Here is a 23,758-nt window from a genome sequence, read left to right as displayed (position 1 = left end):
TGACAGACAAACTAGCAATTGTCCTTTAAATGCTTTAATCACGGCTGGGAGAGTTTCTCGAGCAGTTCTCAGAGAAATCTCTCCCAAGAAGCAAGGCCGGAGGATCTCAGACAAATCCCATTGAGAATCCTACCGTAAAATACATATACAACAGTTTTTATTGTAGAGAGGTATGGCATAAATGTCAGGCTGCATTACATAATTTCCCCACTATTTGATTGGTTCTTCATATGCAAACCCCTCTGTTACTAGGTAAAGCAAACTCTGATCTTGTGATGACTTCATTTTTTAATCACAAGATTCTAACAGACTGTCTAGTTTCATTTCCCCTTTCTGTATTTATACACATACAGTCAAAAGTCACAAGTTTTCCCCAAAGAGTTTGGACACATTAAAAGCATATGAATGTTGTTCCTGCAAGAAAAACAAATGTTAGTTGATTAATTATAGTTGATTAATTAAAATCCATCACAATGTCTAGTGTAAAATCTGGATCTGGAAATGGAAAAAACAACAACTGAGAACCACTGATGTACAGTACATGACATCAAGTAAATTATAAAATGTAATGTTTTTGACATTATTGTTTATAACAGCTGTATTCTAGTATATTTGATTGTTTGTCATCTTGTAATGCCTCAATTAAAAGTACTGAGTATTAATCATTCATTGCTCAGGTCATCTTTAAAATTTCTTCTGTACTCTGTGAATGTGATGTAACGAATTAGCTCTATTAAATATTAATAATCAATATGGTTATAATTGATTTTGAATGTTTAGATCAGTTCATTTAATAACCTTAATGTAGTAAAATTAATATTAAAATCAACCCACCTGTTCACACTTGGTGTGAACACTCGCGTTAATTGTTTATTAATTCTAAGAAATATTCATTTCCGGGGAAGCGAAATGTCTTTCTTACTGTACAGTGTACTAAGAGCCTGTAGTCAGAATCTAAATCGTAAAGTAAACTTTGTTGCAAGCAGAGAATCAGAACCAAATACGTATTGTGCACAAGTTTTATTAACTAAATCACAGACATACAGTAACTAATCTAAACACACATACATACATGAATAGGTAAAATGATGAGTGAGAGAATGGAAACGGATGCAGGAAATGGAACTACGGAAAAGATCCATTTAACTATGAAAAGAACCATCAGCTTATAATTTTCAGAGCACCTCATTAAATGTATACTTTCATGGTCTGTGCAGTGGACACAATTCTTGACGTTGTTGAAAATTGTAGTTGTTGGTTCCGTGAGTGTCAAATGTTAAACTTGCAATCGTTTTCTTTCTTGGATGAAGAAGATATGATGAACTTGAGTGGTTTGTTTGACTCTGTTCTGGTCGAAGGTTTTCTCTCTCTCCATGAGCACATGGCTGACCACATGCAGATTGTGACCTGCCGGCCCTGGGCTAGAAAGGCCACGCAGGCAACCAAGGAGTAAGGAAGTCGAAGATGGTTGCCCATTCAGTGATGGTAAAGTTGCAGTTTTCTTCTGAGTTGGTTTGAAGAAAATACAGTCTGACTCTGTTGGGAGAGTGAACGCATAGCAGGCTGTGGTTCCCCACAGACATCAATTTGAAGAAGCAGCAGTGAAGGCCAGAAGAAGAGCAGGGTCACTGTGAATTTGTCTCTAATAAAGCCTGAGAAAGGCCCCACCTCTCCAGGTTTGCTTGACCAATGAGAAGGGTGGAATTTCCAAGCAGGAAAATTCCTCTGTGGTTGATTTATGAATCTTTGTTTTAAGCATGCTCATTTGCAATGGCAGCTGGATTGGTTTCTGATGAAGAAACTAAGAAAGATTCTTGTAATACTAATATGTTGCGCAGCTATCGGCATATCATGTACACAATCATTTCGATCTTCAAAGTACCATTTTATAGAGACCAAACATGGTATAGGTGAGGTTACATTGACCGTTGGTTCTATCATAAAATACACAGTATCAAAAAAAAAAATAGAATTAAAAACACTACACAAGACAGTAAATCATTCACACAATTTTCTGGGATGCATGTTCATTTATAGATCAGATTAATGCAGCAAAGTCTGTTTTAAAGTCTGTTTCTGTCTTCTGTGTCTTGACCATGTGACCACATTTTTACCAGCCATAAAAACAACTTATCTCATCGTGGTCATAAATGGTATAATTTTGCTACCTTTTTTCGTGCCGGTGTAACTAAACATTTGCACTTTTGCCTCTACAAAATTACCCAACTCTCTTTAATTATACGCTGTCATTTGCGTTGAGTATGAGAAACATCAAATGGCAAACGCTTCGACACTGTAAACCATCAGATCCTTATGTCCAGCCTCTCATCACTGGGCATCACAGGAACTTCACTGGACTGGTTTGAGTCCTATCTCACAGGTAGGTCCTTCAAGGTCGCATGGAGAGGCGAGGTATCCAGAGCACATCAACTGACCACAGGGGTTCCCCAGGGTTCAGTTCTTGGTCCCCTCCTCTTCTCCATCTACACTACATCACTGGGACACATCGTACAGGCACACGGTTTTTCCTACCACTGCTATGCTGATGACACACAGCTCTTCCTCTCATTTCAACCAGATGATCCCACAGTAGCTGCACGGGTCTCAAGCTGTCTGGCAGACATCTCCACATGGATGAAGGAACATCACCTGCAGCTCAACCTGGCAAAGACTGAGCTTCTCGTCCTCCCTGCCAATCCATCTCTACAGCATGACTTCACCCTCCAGCTTGATTCATCATCGATCCCCCCATCAAGGTCGGTCAGAAATCTGGGAGTAACGTTTGATGACCAGCTGACCTTCACAGATCACATTTCAAAGACAGCTCGATCATGCAGGTTTGCGCTGCACAACATCAGGAAGATCAGGCCTTTCCTAACTGAGCACGCAACACAACTCCTCGTCCAGGCCCTGGTCATTTCTAGGCTTGACTACTGCAATGCTCTTCTGGCCGGACTTCCAGCATGTGCAACCAAACCTCTACAGATGATCCAGAATGCTGCAGCTCGTCTTGTCTTCAACGAGCCCAAGAGGGCCCACGTCACTCCTCTGTTCATCTCCCTGCACTGGCTACCTATCGCTGCTCGCATCAAGTTCAAGGCATTGACGCTTGCTTACAGATCTATCACAGGCTCAGCTCCCTCCTACTTTCACTCACTCCTACGAGCCTACATCCCTACCAGACACCTACGATCGATCAACGAGCGACGTCTCGTGGTTCCATCACAGAAAGCCACAAAATCACTTTCCAGAACATTCTCATTCACAGTTCCATGCTGGTGGAACACTCTCCTCACCCTCATCCGGAATGCAGAATCCCTGACAACATTCAAAAAACAGCTGAAAACCCATCTCTTCCGTGAGCACTTACCTTCATAAAAAAAATAATAATAAAAAAAAATAATAATAATAATTCCCTTTAAAACCTCACTTATCGGGCTTATGCTACTCTGAATAATGCCTGAACCTCGTATTCTGAGCACTTCTTGCATTGTTGTTGTTTTTTGCCTCTTCATGATGACTCGCTTAATTTTAGTCCTAATTTGTAAGTCGCTTTGGATAAAAGCGTCTGCTAAATGACTAAATGTAAATGTAAATGTAAATGTAAAATGTAAATGTCAAAAAGCGGAACAAAACTTGTTTGATCTGAGCAGCGCAGAGCATTATGAGCTCGGCCCAAAAAACAGCGATCGCGGCCAAAGCAGCTGTGCGGGCTGATCTCGATCACGCGAACATTATTACACAGAGCTGCACGATCCACTGAGAAGCATTTCAATTCAGCGCAGAATTCTCTATCTCTATTATAAACCCACAGATGACATTGTGATTTAAGCTTGTTAAAAGCCAGATGAACCACTCTACAGATAAAGCGTTGTCGGGAAAATTCGTTTCGCGTACCTACCCCGAAGTGACAAAATAAAATAAAATTCTGTATTAAAATTTATAAGGAAAGACCAGTACTTTGTTTAGGCTTGGTTTGTAGGGAATTACAAACCTGCGCACATATATTCAAACGCACATAACTATAGAACCAATTCTTAATGCGCATGTGAACACCATCAGCGTTTATCACAGGTTCGCGTTTAAAGTCTGTGTAGAGAGAATGGTGTCGTCTTAGCGGCCCCTAATTTTAATAACAAATGATCGTTGCGACGGAAGCGAATCAATCAAAACTAACTTTAGCTGGAAAATAACTTTATTAAAGAACCGCTATAAAGCCAAAACAATCTCTGTTACCTTAAATTATACGCTTATCTCTGTAAAGCTGCTTTGAAACAATCTTGTTAAAAGCTATATAAATGAAGATGACTTGACTTGACATGAAACAGCGCTGATATTCTCAACATATTGACGCAAAAAACAGGCGAAACATTGTTCCAAGAACAAACCAGTCAGAAGACATTCACTCCACAACTTATGAATTAACTGTAGTAAAACTGTAATAAAACAAACTTTTTTGGCAGAAATGTGCCTGTATATATTCATATTAAAAATGCTGTTATATTAAAGTCCGCGTGAACCGGAAGTTGCAAATAGGGATGTCCCGATCAGGTTTTTTTGCCCTCGAGTCCGAGTCCGAGTCATTTGATTTTGAGTATCTGCCGATACCGAGTCCCGATCCGATACTTAATACATAAAAAAAAGAATAAAGAAGAGCGAAAAAACAGATCCAGGATGTTCCTTATTTTTTATTTAATTCACCTTATTTTAACATTCAACAACTCTGTTAACAAACAGAGCACTTCTGTGAGGTAGCTTGAACAATCAAGTAATAAATAAATTCTTCACTTTTGGACTTTAGTGCAACAGTAAATATAAAAAAGTCTAATATATAAACAAATAGCACCTCAACTTAAAATACCCGGCAGGCATGTGAACAAATAAAAAATAAAAGTGCCACAGTGTTTGCAAAGCCAGTAATGTGCTTTTAGGAACTGCACTCCTAACTCTTACACCGGTTTCACACTGCACTGTTAGCAGAGCGTGCAGTGCGTATTTTTTTCGCCGCCCATGTTAACAGATTAAACTAGTCTTTGCAGCATTCACACCGCACGCAGAGGTGGCGCGGAAGTGCGTATAGCAGAGCAGAAGTGCCGCGATCGTTTCGGCGCCGAGTCTATTTTTGCTGCGCCGCTTTTGCTGAGTTAAAGTGACAATACATTGATCATGGTCAAAGTACACCGCAGTTTTATCCAAAAAGTGCATTGATGATATCTATTGTGTTTTAAACAGTCAATCAAATGACCAACAGCAATTTAAAAAGAAAACAAATGTCCAAAAACAAACTTGTTTGCCATGACAATAAAAACAAAGATGAACAAAAAGTTATATGAAATTATTAATAAAATAAGCTTCTTGACAAGTCTTTATTCTTAAATGTATTTGAAAACAAAAAAAGCAATGCCAACTTATCCATTATAGAGTAGCCTACTCTGTATGTAGCCTGCCCTACACAACCCGCGGTTCAGCCGCGCGTGACAAAAGCTGCCAGTGTGAAAGCAAAACGCGCGTGTCCTGCTCCTGCTCACCATAGGCACTGCTCCTGCGCTGCTTACGCTCTGCTAACGCGTGCAGTGTGAAACCGGTGTAACTCTGTGCCACCGCATAACTATAGATGTGTTAAAAAATAATGAGAATATATATACATATATATCCGAGTCCTGATCGGGAGGTAACGTCCGATTCCGATCGAGTCTGAAAACACGTGATCGGGCCCGATTTCCGATCACGTGATCGGATCGGGACATCCCTAGTTGCAAACGACTTTTCTCCAGTGTTGTGACGTATTTCCCAGTGAAAATGAATATTGAACAGAGGGCAGGGTTTTACTCTAGTGCTCCTCCTCTCCATCTCTGCTCATAACAGACTAACGGTTTGAGGGGATTGGTTAAGTGTTTCCCAACCCAAACCGTCAAACCTGTGCTGCGTTCCAGTCCAAAACTGTCATGCCCTTCACTCGCAAACTTCCCTCCGTCTCGTTCACTCGGATGTACGTCATTGCGAGTGCCCACTACTGGCGGAAACTGCAATGGGCTGAACTGGAACGTCCTAAGCCCTTGATCACTTGGAATCAGCTGTGGAGTTGATTTATTATTTACATTTTTTTTTCCTTTAAGAATTTGTTTAATGCAGCATCCAAATGTTTATGTGTGTTTGGGTTGTTTTAAACAAAAAATATATATAATTAATATATCATAGAGTTGTCTGTTGTGGTGGTGATTAGATGAGATATGTGGTGACGTCACAATCGTACTGCATTGTGGGACATATAGGTGCCTGAAGTGCAGGCGCGGATTTATGGGTGGGCCTGGGTGGGCACGTGCCCAGCCAGATTGACCGGTGGCCCACCCAATCAGATTAATAAAAACAATTAAAAATGTTAATTTTAATAATAATAATAATAATGTATTAATAAATAATTTCATTTTAATAGTGTCCTGACGACATTTATGTACAATAGCTACGAAAAATAGCTACAAAAGAAAAATATTATGTCGGCATATCACGTGTCAGTCCAGTGATGCTATCACGCAACACCGCTCTCTGTGCGCGCACTGACTTAACGTTGTGATAGTCTACATGCGACTCGCGTGACAGACAGATTAACTTCAGGTTTAAAGCAGCCGGGAGGGCTGACTGACATGAGTACAAGGTAGTTAAATTCACTACCTAAGTACCGATATGCTATAGTTGACATATTTATCAGGCGTGTTTACATAGGCGTAATTTGCGGGTGGGACATGTCCCCACCACTTTTTAAAACATCTCGCGGCACGAATGTACCAATTCTACAAAACATTAAACAACCAGCAGAGCATTCATTTCGTTCGTTTGTTAAATAAGAGACGATCTAGCGCTGAAATGTGTTTTTTAAATCAAGTGATGAAAGTGCTCGTTGCCGCTGCGATCAGTGGCGCTGATACAGTGTTTTCTCGTGTGGCTCGCACACACCGCACTGTCTTCACTCTGACGCTCGCTTCAATCCATTGCGTATACTCTCTATTCGTTCTGGTGAAATCACACATCATAATGCATACATGTCCCTCCTTGATATACAACCACTGATGAACATAATCAGTTTTGATGAGAAAAAAAAAAACTACTGATGCGGATTAGATCCCACAACCTCTGACACTGTTGGCGAAATTTCTACCACTGGACCATTTAGGGACGTTGTTCAAATAGGCGAATCTATGTATTTTAGCACTGACAACATATATTAGGCTACATCTCATTAAACGACAAATTAAACACCATGTAGCCTACTATTTAAATCGATTGCTGGACATTGTAATTTTGTTGTACAATGTACATATATCTAATTTAGCTAAAGTTACGCCACTGGGCGTATATATAAGCTTAAAAAACCGAGGCCCCCCCGTATATTCACCAGGCCCACCTATTAATGACATTCTGTATCCGCCACTGCTGAAGTGTACATTTGAAGCAGACTCGCTCCCTCGGTCAAAATCGAGGGAACGAGGGTCTGTCCATATAAACTTCCCTCGTCCACTTCACGAAGTGGAACGCACTTCAAAATGGCGGCAGGGATTCCCCCAAGGGGAAGTGCTTAGGGAAGTTCGCAAGTGCGTGTCTAAAAGTGGACTGGAACGCAGCACTATATCATCAGAGAAGGAACGCCATTCCAGACCGGAAGTAACTTTTCAGACTTTGATTAAAGATTACGACAGCAAACTATTTTTTTCTGTGTATTAACTTGCACGGATTAATTTTTCACCACAAGACTAGTAATATGCGTTAACAAAGTAAATAGGGTCAATTTTGATTTCAGTTGGACTTTAATATAGTATAAATGTATTAAATGTTATGCAGTAATGTTTTTGTTTAGAAGTTATGGCAGTTTATTTATTTATTTTTGCATTTATATTTATACTAAATGTTTGAGCTACTGTTTTTGATAACACATACAATAGAAAATCAACAAAAAAAAAAAAAATCAATAAATAGGCTACGGTCATAATTTTTCAGGAATTGTTGATTTTTTTTAAACGCTTGTAAGTCTGAACCAGAATATCAAGATATTTTATTATTTCGCATATGATGGTGAAAAGTAAAAAAAAGCACCACCATGTTAAATGTGTATAATAAATATTTTTGAGAATAACAAACAAAAATCCCTTCTAGATTATTTTATCCCTTGAGGTAGCCCTCACACACAAAAAGGTTGGACCCTGGTATATAGTAACTATATGTTTTATAATTACAAGTTTGTGTAATTTGGGGTTTCTGTAGCCAGTGAGATATCATTATTTGTATTTTATGGCATTGTACATTTTTTGTTTTTATTTGAAGGCTGAGGCTTCATTAATAAACACAACCCCAATTATCATCATTGTTTTGAGATGTTACTTGCTGTGAATACCTGGTCTGATAGGCTACAGTATTGTGGCATAGTATCAGGACATCCTGGCTAGTGTCTGTCGCACACGGCTAGAGGCGAATGGCCGGATGATTGGCCTATTTGGGAGAAAGTCCAGGGCTTTCAGCCGTTTTTTAGCCCCAGTCTGTCCCTGCCCAACCCTAATAGTAAATTATATTGCATTAGATTTATTAGGTGGGTAGAGGAATTTATAATTCGTTGTGTGTATAGTTTTTACCTGTTTTTAAGCATTTCTCTGTAGTGGTAGTGAATGAGTAGCCATGCATGGTTTTACCTGTGTTTACCAAGTCTTACTGTCAGAATTTTTTATTTAAGCCTATAATAATTATGAATAAAATAATTCTTACCAATAGCTATGAGCATGTATAATTTATATATTTGTACACAACTGTAAATAAGTTATTTATTATGGTCTTATAAATGTGCATACTGTTGGGTACCACATTTCCAAGTAAATACAATGCTTTTTTAGGTTTACTTTAGCTTATTTATTAATATGGTTATGTTTCAATAAGTAATAAATAATGTTTCAATAAATCAGCTAAACCCACCGGCCCTCCTCAACTTTTCGATTTAATAATTCGGCACTCGAATGAAGCTAATTGAACAGCCCTGCTCTATGAAGTCCCGCTCTCAAAGGTTGAGAAGCTGGAGAGACTGATCAGCTCATATAAGGAAGTGGCTTGGCCTTCCCAGGTGCCTCAGCAGAATTGGGCTCTACGGCAAAGGGATGTTACACCTGCCCATTTCCAGTCTGACAGAGGAGTACAAGTGCGCCAAAGTCAGACTGGAGATAATGCTGCTGGATTCGTGTGATCCATTCGTAGCCCAAGCTGCCCCCATACTGGCCACCGGGAGGAAATGGACCCCATTGGCTGCTACTGAGCAGGCAAAGGCAGCACTCAGACACAAAGACATTGTGGGCCGAGCGCAGAAGGGGAGGAGTGGTCTTGGCCTTGGGGCCAGTACACCAGCGTGGAGCAAGGCCTCTACATCTCAGAGACGTAAGCTGGTGGTCCAGGAGGTACGTCAGGAGGAGGAAGCAGGAAGGTGCGCCCAAGCTGTGGCACAGGCAAAGCAAGGACAGTGGATGGCATGGAAAGGAGTGGAGAAGAGGAAGATCTTCTGGAATGAGTTGTGGGAGATTTAGGCATTCAGGGCAAGTTTTACCATCAGGGCTGCCTACGATGTCCCCCGCAAACCTTAGCCAGTGGTATATCGAAGACCCCACGTGCCATCTATGCCCAAGTCCAGCAGCACTGAAGCACATCTTAGTGAGATGCAAGACCAGCCTTACCCAATGCCGTTATACCTGGCGGCACAACCAGGTGTTAAAGAGTCTTGCAGCAGTGCTAGAAAGTCGACGGACAAGTGTGAATGCCCTTCCTCTCCCGTCCTCCCGGTGACAGCCGACACCATTTGTTCGGGAAGGCGAGGGTCAAGCCAGCCTCACCACCACAAGACCAGACACTGGCCAGCTGGGCAGAGCACGGGACTGGAAGCTGCTGGCAGACTTGGACAAGAAACTCGTCTTCCCAGCTGAGATCACAGCTACAAACCAGCGACCAGACCTTGTTCTATGGTCAGCCTCACTCAAGCTTGTTTACATTATCGAGCTCACCGTGCCCTGGGAAGGTGCAGTGGAGGAGGCTTACGAACAGAAAAGGCTGAGGTACGCTGAACTTGCAGCCGATGCCCAACAACAAGGCTGGAAAGCGAACATACGCCCAGTGGAAGTAGGTTGCAGAGGGTTCATAGCCACCTCAACATCCAGGCTACTCAGGGAGATGGGAGTGCAAGGGAAGGCCCATCGACATGCAGTCAAAGACCTCTCCAGGGCCGCTGAAAAGGGGAGCCAGTGGCTGTGGATGAAGAGAAAGGACTCAGTCTGGGCCTTCAAGTGAGTAGATGGCACCTAGGGAGTGAACCTGGGATGCTGGGATTCACTGCTGAACCCTCTGGAGGTGTCGTGGGTCTATCAGCGAAACACCGAAGAAGGAGGGCGCCCACTTGATAACCCAAAGGGTGCCCTCACTCATTTGACCATCCCACGATCGGTGCCCCAAGTATTTATTGAGGGATATCAACATCTAGTCCTATACAACAGACCTTAGTATCATAATGATTTATAAATGCAGGCACAATTATCCGTGAACTTGATAAATATTGCAGATATGCTTTACTATGCACAAATAAATGCCTTAGTTTGAACTTATGTGTGCAAAATTCAGAATTAATTGAATGTGCAGCAATTTGTACAAATAGAGAGTCTTTAGACCTACTATAAGTGTTGTAGCCATTAAATAAGCGCATTTAGTTTCATATTTGTTACAATATTATATAATGTTATTTTTTCCCCATCTATGTTGATAATGAAAAGTGAACAGCATGAGTAAGATTGGATGCGCAATATATCGGGAGACTACCACCACTTCATTAAGTTTTGTAGGAAGTCTTTCTTTAAAGTGAATTTCGTTTTGTATAAATTGTATCTTAATTTTAATACATTTTTCATCAACCAATTGCATGAATTTAATAAATAAGAAGCAAATATAGCAGGCAATATAATCATGAACACTGTCAGAAATAGGGGTACAGTAGGAGTCCATTTCTGTCCCCCAAGGTACAATATACACTCACGTACCCCATATTATTGGACCTCAAGGTACATATATGTACCTTTTTGAGGGTCAAAAGGCATTAAAAGCAGTGGTGTAGTCTAGTTTTTTGTAGTGAGTATACTCTAATATAACCCCCCCCCCCCCCCCCCCCGTTTTTGAAAAAAAAATTATTTTAAAATACTTTTTACTGTGCAATTTCTTTCTAATTAATTTGAGTTAATTCGACCGAACTTTATTTTGGTGGGTTGTAGACATTTGAGTTTCTGTGTGTTTTAATAAACTATTATTATTATTATTATTATTATTATTAGGCCTGAAGTATACTCCGTGCAATAGTAATATATTTCTGTTATAATTTCTTCAAGTTATACAGAACTTTTATTTTGACAGGTTGTCGTAAAGACATAACAGTTTCTGTGTGTATATGAAACGAATGAATGACGATAGTTTTATCAAATGAAATGGTGAAATTCTCATCAGGTGACTCTCATAGCAGCTCTGCGATGAAATGCACATGTGTAGCTTACATCATGTCTCAATACAGTGAAACGCTGCAACCCCACGAGCGTGAGTCACGCGTGCTTCTCTCTGTGTGTGTGTGTGTGTGTGTGTGTGTAGTGGAGGAGCACACACTGAGCGCTCATTCCCAGAGACGCGTAGAACAATTGCAGTCTCTTTTAGCTTTTCATAGACACTAGTCCATATCGAGATTTCATTCATTGTACAGCAGCTACTTTTGATTTATTCATTCAAAAATAGCAAATTCCGTGACGTTCTGCTTTATATAGCAAGTTCCATTTGTGACTGGATTCCGCGATTCGATCCGTCGCTTCGCAAACACAGACGGGGTGAATTTATGAATGAAAGTGTGAAAGTTCTGACACAAAACGAAGTTGATACGTATCCTCACGCTTTTTTAACCCTCTATTGCATGAATTATTACTTAGACATGGTAAAAAATGTTTTGCATGTTTTTATTACTTAACATGAGCTAAATAACAGATATATATAAAAAAAATCTAAAAAAAAGTTTAAAGGGGGGTCGTTGGTAAATTGTTGCCATATGGCAACAATATGCAATCGTGGAAAGTACCATAAAATAAAATTAAAAATTAAAAAAACTAATTTTATTTAAAACAAGACTCAACAAATCCATCTCATACTTAGTGAAATGTTTAAACAAACATGTATACAGTAAAAACATTATATAATTTCAACAGTTATCTGAAATGTCTGGTAATAACCAGGGACCTGGAACCTGTCTCACTGAAATACACTATTCATTCGTTTCATTTCATTCAGTCATTTTTTTGCTGTTTCATTTCATTTAATTCTCTTCATGACTTGTGAAAGTCAGTGAAGCAGAGGAAAACTAAACACTTGGAGCACTTGCTTCTTACAATGCCCTTGCATCCTGGCATGTTGCATCTGCCCTTCTCAGATGCATGCAAGGGCCAGTGGTCTGTGCGGTCTCTGCGGACAGGATCTGGCGGGACAAAGCTTTGGGGCCCTCTTTTATTTTTCCCCACCACAACAGCTTGTGAAGGTCTAATGTTTTTTCCTTTAAAATATAAGCAAAAGTTGTAAACATAGTCTCAGAGTAGTTTCATGCTATGTAAGTCAATGGGACTCCATTAGGTTGAATGCACCAAGACGTTTCCATATTTGCATATAGTTGCCATATGGCAACAAATGTATTTTAGCATATTACAAAAAACATATAAAATCAAAACTGAATTTAATGTTAAAAAATTAAAGTTTACTTACCCCAGATACTGATTTAATTTTTTTATTTGATGATTTTTTTTTCAAAATTCTGAATAAAAGGCTATCTTCAGGAGCCCCAGACAGTGATGTTTGCATGTCAATGTCCATGAGCAAAAAGGACTGGCAAACAGGATATCCTGGTCATGTGACCTCATAAATTGTATTTTCTTAAAAGTTAAAGCCCCCTTCTCACAACTAACTGTAAAAACATAGATTTTATATCACAGCTTTTAAAAAAAATTAAGATAAAGTAATTGTTGCCATATGGCAACGCTATGCAATAGAGGGTTAAGTGGGTACGCAAATCCTTGGCATTTTCTAGTGGGTATACGGCGTATACCTGCGTATCACGTAGACTACACCACTGATTAAAAGGTACATATATGTACCGTTTCTTTTAAAGGTTAAGGTACAATATTGTACCCTTGAGCCATTGTACCCCTAAAGGTACAATTATGTACTTTATTTTCTGAGAGCGCATGGAGGCGCCGGCGCAGTCACTTACATTGCACGTTAACTGGAACGCATCTCATCCTAACTTAACCGAAACTCGTATGCCTCACAGACATGAGAAATACATCAAATACACAAAGCTTGAAATGTCTTTAAACGAAATAATTCAAAACGAAAAGAAATAGGCTACTCTCTGATTATGTAATCCATTATGTGCATTTCTCTGTATAGGCGGGTTCACTACGGAGATTGCGATCGTTAACTTCATCTTTGCAGCCGACACTTTATTAGTGTTAATAAACACTAGTTTATTAACATAAATATATATATATATATATATATATGTGATGCGATCTGGGAAAACCCACCACATGGTGAAATTTTACCTATTACAGGTTTTTATATCATATGGATGCTGGTATCAAGCCCTTTCCAAATCTGTTTTTATTTTTATCATAGCTTGTTGGTAGCAGAAGTTATGTTTATCTGAAGTCGGCCGATCTCTATGATTTTCTGGAACGGAATTTTGAGAAAAACAGGTTTAAATAACTGTCACCGTTGAGACGCGTCCATCTCGCGATTGTTATGAAACTGCGTGACGTTATAGTTTAAACAGGATTGGCGCGAAATGCGCACTATACACATTAACTGTACATGTATGTGGTTTATTTTAAAGGTAAACTATCTTTGTAGTGTTACGAGACGGACAGGTGTATGGGATATACGGTGATGATTGTTTTGTTTTTTTCACCTCTGCCGGGCGTTAATGGTCGCATAGAATGCATTAGAGAGTATTTTCAGCTTGACACTATAAATCGCTGTTTTTCTGCACTAAACAAGGGAATTTTGCCAAGATATTTTCAGAGATAAGAGAAAAGATGTTATAGAATAATAATTTAATGGAAAAAAAAAATTGACAAAAAAACTGACATTCAAACTATTTTGGAATTTACTGAAAACGGCCCAGCGCGACATCCGACGGGTTTTCCCAGATCGCATCACACATATATATATATATATATATATATATATATATATATATATATATATATATATATATATATATATATAATTGCAGCTCCCCCTGTCAATGATCTAGCACCCCCTCTGCACCTGCGTTTGGTGACTTGCTTCATTATGCCACATTTGTGTTTTGTTTTTATTTTGTGTTCAATGTCATGATATTTCTTTTTTTTACTTTGCTTACCTGTGAAAAAAGAGGTAAGCATTTAAATTAGCAAATCCTAAATAAGTGGGCTATAATAAATTAATTACCTTTTATTAATATACTCATAGACTATCAAACTCAACTTGATCCACTACACTACACTAACTTATTTCTAAACTAATTTCTAATTAAAAAGAAATATAAGAAGACCTTACTTTTATTACTTACCTTTTGTCATTTGCAAGAATCTCCTTCACCTGAATAATTGTTCTGTGTATTGTATTGTCTTGTAGTAGGCTAAAGTGCCGGCTTTTTCTATCTATGTCTCCAGTCTAATTTTATATTTCTTCCCCCACTTCGTGTGAACCTACAACTCCAGTAGCTTAAGTATTGCATTTCAGTAGCCTATATGCAGGTGCATGAATTTAAGAGATTACAGACCACTTCCCACAACATTGTGTTTATCTTAGGAAATCCCAAAAATCATATTTTTGAGTGACATGAAAAAGTCTTCCAATACGGAGCCCCCCTAGTCCCACTTTGGCAAAAACATTTTTTTAGAACTATCTCGTGGCCTCAAGATAGTAACTCGTGGCCTCAAGATACTAACTCGTGGCCTCAAGATAGTAACTCGTGGCCTCAAGATAGTATATCTCGTGGCCTCAAGATACTCGTGGCCTCAAGATAGTATATCTCGTGGCCTCAAGATACTAACTCGTGGCCACGAGAAAGTGAGTTTTTTCAAGGCGAACGTTTCCATGTTAATGTTTCCATGGCGACGCGTCACGCGATTGACCGCAGCCACAATAATACTGTATGACAGATGTGTCGCTTTTATTTCGCTTTTCCTTTTTTATTCAAAATATTCACAAACTTGCTTACCATGTCATCAACTAGCCTATCTGATATTCCGATTCTCACATACGTGTAAGTGAGTGTGTTTAGTCGTTTAAAAACCTTTATAAATAATCTGATCTATAATAACATGAGATGGGCGCTGCAATGTTGTCCTGTCAGTCGGATTTACAGTACGTAAATTCATCAGTTTCTCCCGAAATAAATGCAAGAAAGTGGCCGGTGAACTGAGAAGAATAGAGTAAACTTTATAGTTCCTTGTCTTGCACTATGTTTGTCTAATATGAATAACACATGTCGGCAAATTATATTTGAATAGATTGTTATTGCTGCTTCACAGACATCAGTGTGTTTTACAAACTCCAAATGTATTGTTTTACTCGTGCTTATGTGTATTTAAATATCTGAAACCAAAAATAAACATTATGAAGTTGAAAAAACTGCTTAGTTGTGATGACAGCGCTGAACGCGTCCGACTCTGGCTCAGCGCCAGCCAATGCGCGAAAGCACAGTTTGAATCTGGCAGCACTGAACATTCTAAATGTGGCGCCGTACTCTCAGGGGCTAGTTGATGACATGGTAAGCAAGTTTGTGAATATTTTGAATAAAAAAGGAAAAGCGAAATAAAAGCGACACATCTGTCATACAGTATTATTGTGGCTGCGGTGTATGGAAACATTAAAAGGAACGTTCGCCTTGAAAAAACTTACTTTCTCGTGGCCACGAGTTAGTATCTTGAGGCCACGAGTTACTATCTTGAGGCCACGAGATATACTATCTTGAGGCCACGAGTTACTGTCTTGAGGCCACGAGTTAGTATCTTGAGGCCACGAGATACTATCTTGAGGCCACGAGTTACTATCTTGAGGCCACGATCTAGAGGCCACAAGATAGTTATAATAATTTTTTTTTGCCAAAGTGGGACTAGGGGGGCTCCGTACTTCCATAAGTCTCCATGTAATTTTTATTTTCCACAGAAGAAAGAAAATGAAATGCGGGTGTGGGACAACATAAAGATCCTATCCCTTTAACCCTCTGGTATTCTGTTCAACAGAGTTGAGTTTGTAGCAAAAATGTACGCTTCGTATTTTCCCCACATTAACGTGCATTTGTAGCCTGGGTTTCCCCATACTGCCTTGCTCGCAGCGCGATTCTATTCACGCTGCTAGGCAGTCTGGACACCATGGGACAATTTTTCCCCTGAAAAAGGGAACCAATCACAGAACGGGGAGGGAGCAGCAAGATGATGACGACACCGAAGCAGTTTGTTTATATCAGACTCAACGTTACCTTCTACCCTCATGTTTATCTTTCACAAACGGTAATATTCGCTAAACGCCATCATGTACAAATAAATCTTTGACCCATCGTCTTTTTCCTCGTCGAATTTCTCTCACTCTACATACGTCATCTGGTATAATTGAAGCGATTGGCTATGAGCTACATACAGGCGCATTTGATAGACATTCATAGCGCCCAATAAACGGCTCTGGGCATTCGTAAACCACGCCTCAAATACGAGAAAATGCGCACGTAGTTCCCAGACCAAGTCTCAATGAGACTTGGTCTGACGTTAGCCAGGCTAGTGCATTTGGGAATATGGAGGAAACTTTTGCTGTTGAACTGATTTAGCAACTTAAAAGCATACACCAAAAACACGAGAATGAACCAATATAATTCTAAATATGCAAATTGATGTTTGAGGTTTCAAAATCAAACTGTTGGCTATAGCATTTCTATCAAAGATGTGGCCAAACATTACAGATTAAAGGGATAGTTCACCCAAAAATGAAAATGCTGTCCTCATTTACTCACCCTCATGTTGTTCCAAACCTGTATGACTTTCTTCTGTTGAACACAAAAGAAGATATTTTGAAGAAAGTTGGTAACCAAACGACTGATGGACCCCATTGACTTCCATAGTAGGAAAAAAAAATACTATGGAAGTCAATGGGGACCAGCAACTGTTTAATTACCATAGACAGTAAAAGAAATGGACACAGCGACCCCATTGGAACTCAATTGAGACAAGTGAAGCCCATTTTTCGCGATTTCTTAGCACTTCCTTTCCTGACGCGCAGACTCAAACCGAGCAAAGCGTTACACGGACCACGTGAGCAACCCGTCTGTCTTCTAGTAGCTGTGCCAAGAGAAATCTGAATCATTCCCTTCCGAATCTTGCAGAGACGGAGAGTGTGAGTAGGAGCTGTCCATGAGCTAGGAGCAGGAGCAACTTTTGCTAGGTATTCTGATTAATTATATTGTCATTTTGCCTCCACGTCCCCCCGATTGCCCGCGAGCTTCTCCTCCTGTCCATACGGTAATCTCTCTACTGTGCGACAGAGAGTCGCGTGGTTATGACGCAATCGTTAGCCTACTTTTACAAAAACTGCTTCTACGGGGCCATAACATAAGATACAAGGTAATGGAGCATTTTATACATTGTCGTGTTTCTTTAGAAATAAATAATGGACAAATGGAGTCTTTAAACGCCTCAGATGTAAAGTTATTCGCTGTCAAAGTGACGCCAAAATGAATGGGAGTCAATGGCATGCTAACTGCAGGTGAAGTTCTGCTACAAGATGGCGGCACGCGGCCGACTTCAACTTCCGGTCGACTTACTTCCCCCCTGTTAATTACCAACCTTCTTTAAAATATATTTTGTGTTCAGCAGAAGAAAGGAAATCATACAGGTTTGGAACAACATGAGGGTGAGTAAATGAGGACAGCATTTTCATTTTTGGGTGAACTATCCCTTTAAGTGCAATTAAACATGAGATAAACAATGGCTTGCTCTTGATGTAAAGAGTAACAACAATCGTCAGGCCTCTGGCGCCCTCTGCTGGCAAATTATAATACATAATATACATTTTTTCATGTATTTTAATAGTGTTGTTGAATAAAACAATATGCTTAATCACTTTTGATACTTTATTTGAACCAATTATTATTGCCTCATTTGCTATATGATAATTAATGAATGTTATCTGTTCAACAAGTGGTTGTTAATGTGTAAATGACATAAAATTGCAACTTTGATGGTGTATAATTTGCATAGTCCTCATCTCCAGGAGAAAGTGAGTGAATTATTTTTATATATTTTTTTTATGTTTGTAAACAATTCTGACATAAATGACATATAAAACTGTTGTATACAATACACAATTTGTATCAATGATATATTCAATGTCATCAGAACCAGCCTGATCTCACGGCAATTCGTACGAACTCTACAAGGTGGCTAATTCGTACGAATTCATACGACCTCACTCATACGAATTAATACGATTTTTGCTAAATCGTACATATTTTATGAATTGCCCAATTCGTATGAATTCATACGAATGACCTACCCCTGACCCCGCCCCTAAACATACCCATCACGTGGGTTTAGACAAATCATACAAATTCATAAGCGTGAGGTCGTACGAATTAGCCACCTTTTTATCACTTGTACAAACTGGTTGTGAGATAGCGTTGTCTGAACACAAGAAAATAAAAGAAACAATGAAGAAAGATAACAAAGGGAAGATAAGAAAAGTTAAGGAAATAACAGAGGGTGAGATATTAATTTATTGTTGTGGCAACGTAGTTCAATGAAGTTGCATCTGTGGTACAACATAGCCTACTTCACACGCTGTAGTCACTATTAGACAAACATAGTGCAAGACATTTCTTTGGACTTTTTTATCTCTTGGCAGTTTCACAGCTTTTGAGTTTCACAGGTTTGTATGTTGATTTAATTCTGTCTTTTATTATTTCGATGCGTCTGGAATGAGATTAATTTAAAGTTTAGCTTTTACTTTATTATTATTATAGATGGACTTTTACAGAAACCCATTACATTTTTCACTAGCTATTAAGATGTCATGGTCCCAACTCTATAAAATACAAAACTCTAGAGGCCTATCATGGACCAGTGTTCAGTTTGCAGGTCTTAATGACTCTTAGAAAGTTATTTCTGTGTCTGCTTTAATCCAATACTTTAGTGATGCTATTCTGTGCTGAATCTTCACCAGTTTTAAATCACATCCTTCTCAATGTGTTTAACAGGTTCACATGCTGATGATGAATGTCCTCTTCAGCTCAACCCACAGAGAGTTATTGTGAAGTACGGCGGTTCTGTCTCAGTCGACTGCAGCACTTCTGTCGTGCATAGAGGAATGGGATGGGAAGCCAGTGAGGGAGCAGTGCCCTTGACCAGAGCCAGTCTGATCACATGGAGAGTGTCAGAACTGAGAGAATGGGACATAGAGCCATCCTGCTTCATTATCTATAATAAGACACAGTGTACAGTGAATCTCCCAGTGACTATCTTACAGTGAGTTTCTCTGTTATTGATATTTTTATCTTTTCTTTCTCAGAAATATCTACTGTACATTCATGACTGCAGATATCAGTGAGTAAATCTTCCTTCACAGAGACTCCAGACAGTGTGTCCATCAGCACTGTGAATCACAACGGACCAATGATGGAGGGAAACCAGTATGAGCTCCAGTGTGACGTTCTCAATGTGGCTCCTGTTCAGAATCTCACTGTCAACTGGTACAAAGGACAGACTCTGGTGGATCAAACCATCTTCACTGACACCATCAAGACTCCAGTCAGTAAAACATCTAAACTCCTGATCCGTCCAGACAGAGCTGATGATGGAGCTCAGTACTGGTGTGAAGCAAAGCTGGAACTGGGAGAAGAAGGACCTCAACCTCCTCCAACAGCCCCATCAGAACATCTCAACATTATTGTATATTGTAAGTAAGATCTGTCAGTTTCTATTATTAATCTTTTAAGAACATCTGTTGACCAAATCAAGCAGATTTTAGCACTTACCATGTGACACAGTGTCAAGTTATGTGGTGATAGGGATCAGATGCAACATTTAACTTTTTCTTATCAATTTTCTAAATTTGATCAATTTAGCTGAAAAATACTTAATTAAAATGAATGTAGATTAACAACATAGATTAATTTATGTTGCCACATATGCAATGCAAAACCTCGTAAACTGTTTTTCTTTAACTCCTTCCTGCAGTTAAACCGATCATCAGTGAGACCAAACTGCCCTCCATAGTGTCTGTGTTTCGAGGATATCCAGTGGTGATAGTTTGTGAAGCCGAGGGAAACCCAAAACCAACAATCAGCTGGAGTGTCAACACAACTGATATAGTTAGTGAAACTCTTACTATAACAGATTCAACACCTGAGGATCTGTTCTGCATTGCGAGCAATTTAGTTGGCATCACCACCAGACGTGTAAAAGTGTCCAAACAAGGTAATTGTGCATTTTTGTAACATTTTCCATTGTAAGTGAGTGACTCAGTTTAAAGGTGCACTATGCAGGATTTAAAAAAAAAGTATTTTTAAAGACTAATATAAAAATAAAGCCTCTTAGCCATTACTGATGGTCCACTAGAAGTAAGGTGCGTTCAGGTCACTTTCGTCAGAGCAAGATGTCGTTAAAATACAGCAAGGTTTTTATACTCTACTTCCAGAAAATGAAGAACAAAGAATGTGCTTTAGGTGTGTTTTGATTTTTTATGTTTATAATTAATTTATGAAGCCACTGTCAACTTTTTCGTTAGGCCTACATACTATTATATTGTTATATTACAATGCTATTATATTTTGTTCAGGCATTTAGCTTATTATGCTGTAAATAAAAAAGTCTGACAATGTCACAGCTAAACACCTATGGTATTCTGACACATTTCTCACTGATATGCCCCCAACTCGTAAAATAGGGGTTTAAAAAAAATCCTTAGCTTCCCATGCACTCATATTTACACTTTGTTGTGGCATTCATGTGCGTTCAATGGCAATATGATGTTCCTGACATGACTTGAACTCGTCATTTATTGTCTGTATCTGAAGCTCGGGAAGCCAGTTGTCGTGTTGCGATACTAAAACAATTAACTACTGTTGCTGTAGCCTCATTTACCGCTATCTGTAACTACGCGCTACAATGGACGCTTCAGTATACCATTATGTACCACTCTCCTCTGAACTAAGCAAACTAATTAAACAAATTAATAATAATTTAAAACTAAATTATACGATATAATTACAGCAGCACTGTGGATTATTTTCTCATTCAATATTCTTTAGGAGGCAGTTGCCTCCCTTGCCCCCTCGGAGGACACACACACACACACACACACACACACACACACACACACACACACACACACACACACACACACACACACACACACAGACATTGTACAAACACAATAGACAATTGTCTCCAGCCATGACAAAATTCACCTGCCATAGCTTTCTAGTATTCCTGAAGACCTTGATTAGCTTGTTCATGTGTGTTTGATTAGGGTTGGAACTAAACTTTGCAGGAAAGTGGATCTTGAGGGCCAGAGTTGCCCACCCCTGCTTTGACTATATTCACACTTGTGATCTTGGCATTAAAAAATGACCAAGAAATTAATGGAAAATATGAAAATACAGATTTATTGTACCCAAGGTTTAATGTACCCAATTTTGGTGGGTACAATCTACTAATCCCCCCTGATTAAGTCGTTTCAGATACTGTAAAATGTACACAAATACAAACTGTAATAAAAGTAAGTAATTATCTCTAAAAAATACTCTAAGTAGGAAATATGCTGTATTAGGGCTATACAGGCATCTAGTACCATGGTATCTGCCTTCTATACATTGGATATTAAATATATTTGCTCTATTTTTAACTTACGTACTGTATTCAATGAAAATATGATGATATTCTCCATTAGATATTAACAATAGCTCTTAGAACAACTTTTTAATTATGTGATATATTACTTTTCAATTATTTAACCACAACATGAATTTTGTGCTAATGATTTTGAGTTTTATATTACTTATTCATTTCCTGAACCTGTTTTGCTTTTTCCTTTCTAGGCACATCTCTAAACTACATTCTTAGTTTTGCTGCGGCTGTTGCACTGCTTCTTATAATCATCGCATTACTTATCTATGTGTGGAAAAAGAAACAATCAACTGGAAGTTATCGCAGTCAGTAAAGCAGAATGAAATGTGTCTCTTCAGCAATGGATGCAAATGCTAAGATTGAACAGATGATATATTGAACATCATTCAGATCACAATGAATAAATACGTTAATTGGAAAAAAAAGCTGTATAATGTGTAAAAGCTCATAGCAGCATGTGCTGTCACATGCATGAATATGTGTCAGTGTCAAAAAAGATTGTCTGAGATAAAAAATAAATGTTTAAAACGTATCAAGTTATCTTATCACATGACAACAAAATGCTTTCCTGTATGCTGTTTATGCCATACTTAATATAATATAATTTAAGACCATTATGATACTATTTTTTGAATCACTCAACCAACATATGAAATTATACATACACTTCTAAGACAGCATGCAAAGTAGGTGCATTATTAGATACAAACATTTGGCTTGAACTTGTCCACCTTGGGAGTTTAAGCAAAATTCTTAGCGCATCATTAAATGCCACCTGGAGCTTTTTCATTTTAGCTTTAGCATACCTACACCACAAGTGGGCTGTATAGAGAGAAGTACAGTATGCCCTAATAGAGCTATTTTAACATCATCTGTACTGTACACATATAAAATTTAGGAGCCAGCATATTAGCTTGCCCATACAACTTACAGCACTGGCGCTGCACATCATCGTCATCATTTAAATCATTTCTAATGATGTGACCCAAGTATTTTACTTTATTTACCACATTTAAAACTTGGTCATCTAAAAAGAAGGAAAATTTTGCTTAAGGTCCTCTTTGGTTTTAACAATCATGATCACACTCTTTTTAACATTAAATTTAATTTAATATCATGCTGCACACCATAACTTGAACATACTCGAAGCAGCTGTTGTAATCCTGCGCTATAAGGAGACATAATAACCAAATCATCAGCATACATCAAATGGTTAATGAGACTATCACCTATTACACATCCAGTCTTGCAATTATTTAACTCTACAGAAAGACCATCCATGTACAGGTTAAAAAGAAGAGGTGACAATATCCCCCCTTGCCGAACCCCATTCGTCATATAAAACGGTTCCGATACGTTCTTACCCCATTGAACTTTTAAGGTTTGATGTATATACCAAAAATGTAATATATTCTTATAAAATATGGGGAAACCCCTCTTTCTTGCAATTTTATAAATAACTTAGTATGATTAATTCGATCAAACGCCTTAGATGCATCTAAAAAACACACGAAAACTGTGGAATTATGTACTTTAAAATCAATCCTAAATGTAACTGGGAGCCAGGGTAAAGATCCGAGGAATGGTGTGATATGTTCATATGGTTCTGCTGATTAATGATCTTGCCTAAGAAAAAAAAAAAGATTTGAGATTGGTCTATAGTTGCTTAATATGGTCTTATTCAGATTGCTCTTTTTCATGAGGGACTTGACAACTGCAGTTTTAAGGGAATTTGGAAAACTCCCAGAGAGAAGTGGGGATATTACCACTATAGGAGATCTGCTTCTAAA

At 38.7% G+C, this 23,758-nt stretch overlaps 1 long non-coding RNA gene and 1 pseudogene across 2 annotated transcripts in view; both read left to right on the top strand.

Moving 5' to 3' along the window:
- The window catches only part of LOC311289989, a 101,542-nt gene that overhangs the window by 24,672 nt on the left and 53,112 nt on the right, over positions 1 to 23,758 (top strand). The gene's annotated exons all lie outside the window — the stretch shown is intronic.
- On the top strand, positions 9,589 to 22,496 carry LOC311298722 (annotated as a pseudogene). The gene is made up of 7 exons (XR_014630317.1): positions 9,589 to 9,675; positions 9,811 to 10,287; positions 18,909 to 18,990; positions 19,319 to 19,586; positions 19,687 to 20,016; positions 20,298 to 20,537; positions 22,160 to 22,496. The product of XR_014630317.1 is annotated as an uncharacterized misc_RNA (transcript).

Source organism: Rutilus rutilus, assembly GCF_951802725.1.
Source record: "Rutilus rutilus genome assembly, chromosome: 1".
NCBI classification, from domain to species: domain Eukaryota; kingdom Metazoa; phylum Chordata; class Actinopteri; order Cypriniformes; family Leuciscidae; genus Rutilus; species Rutilus rutilus.
This window is presented reverse-complemented; position numbering and strand designations above follow the sequence as displayed.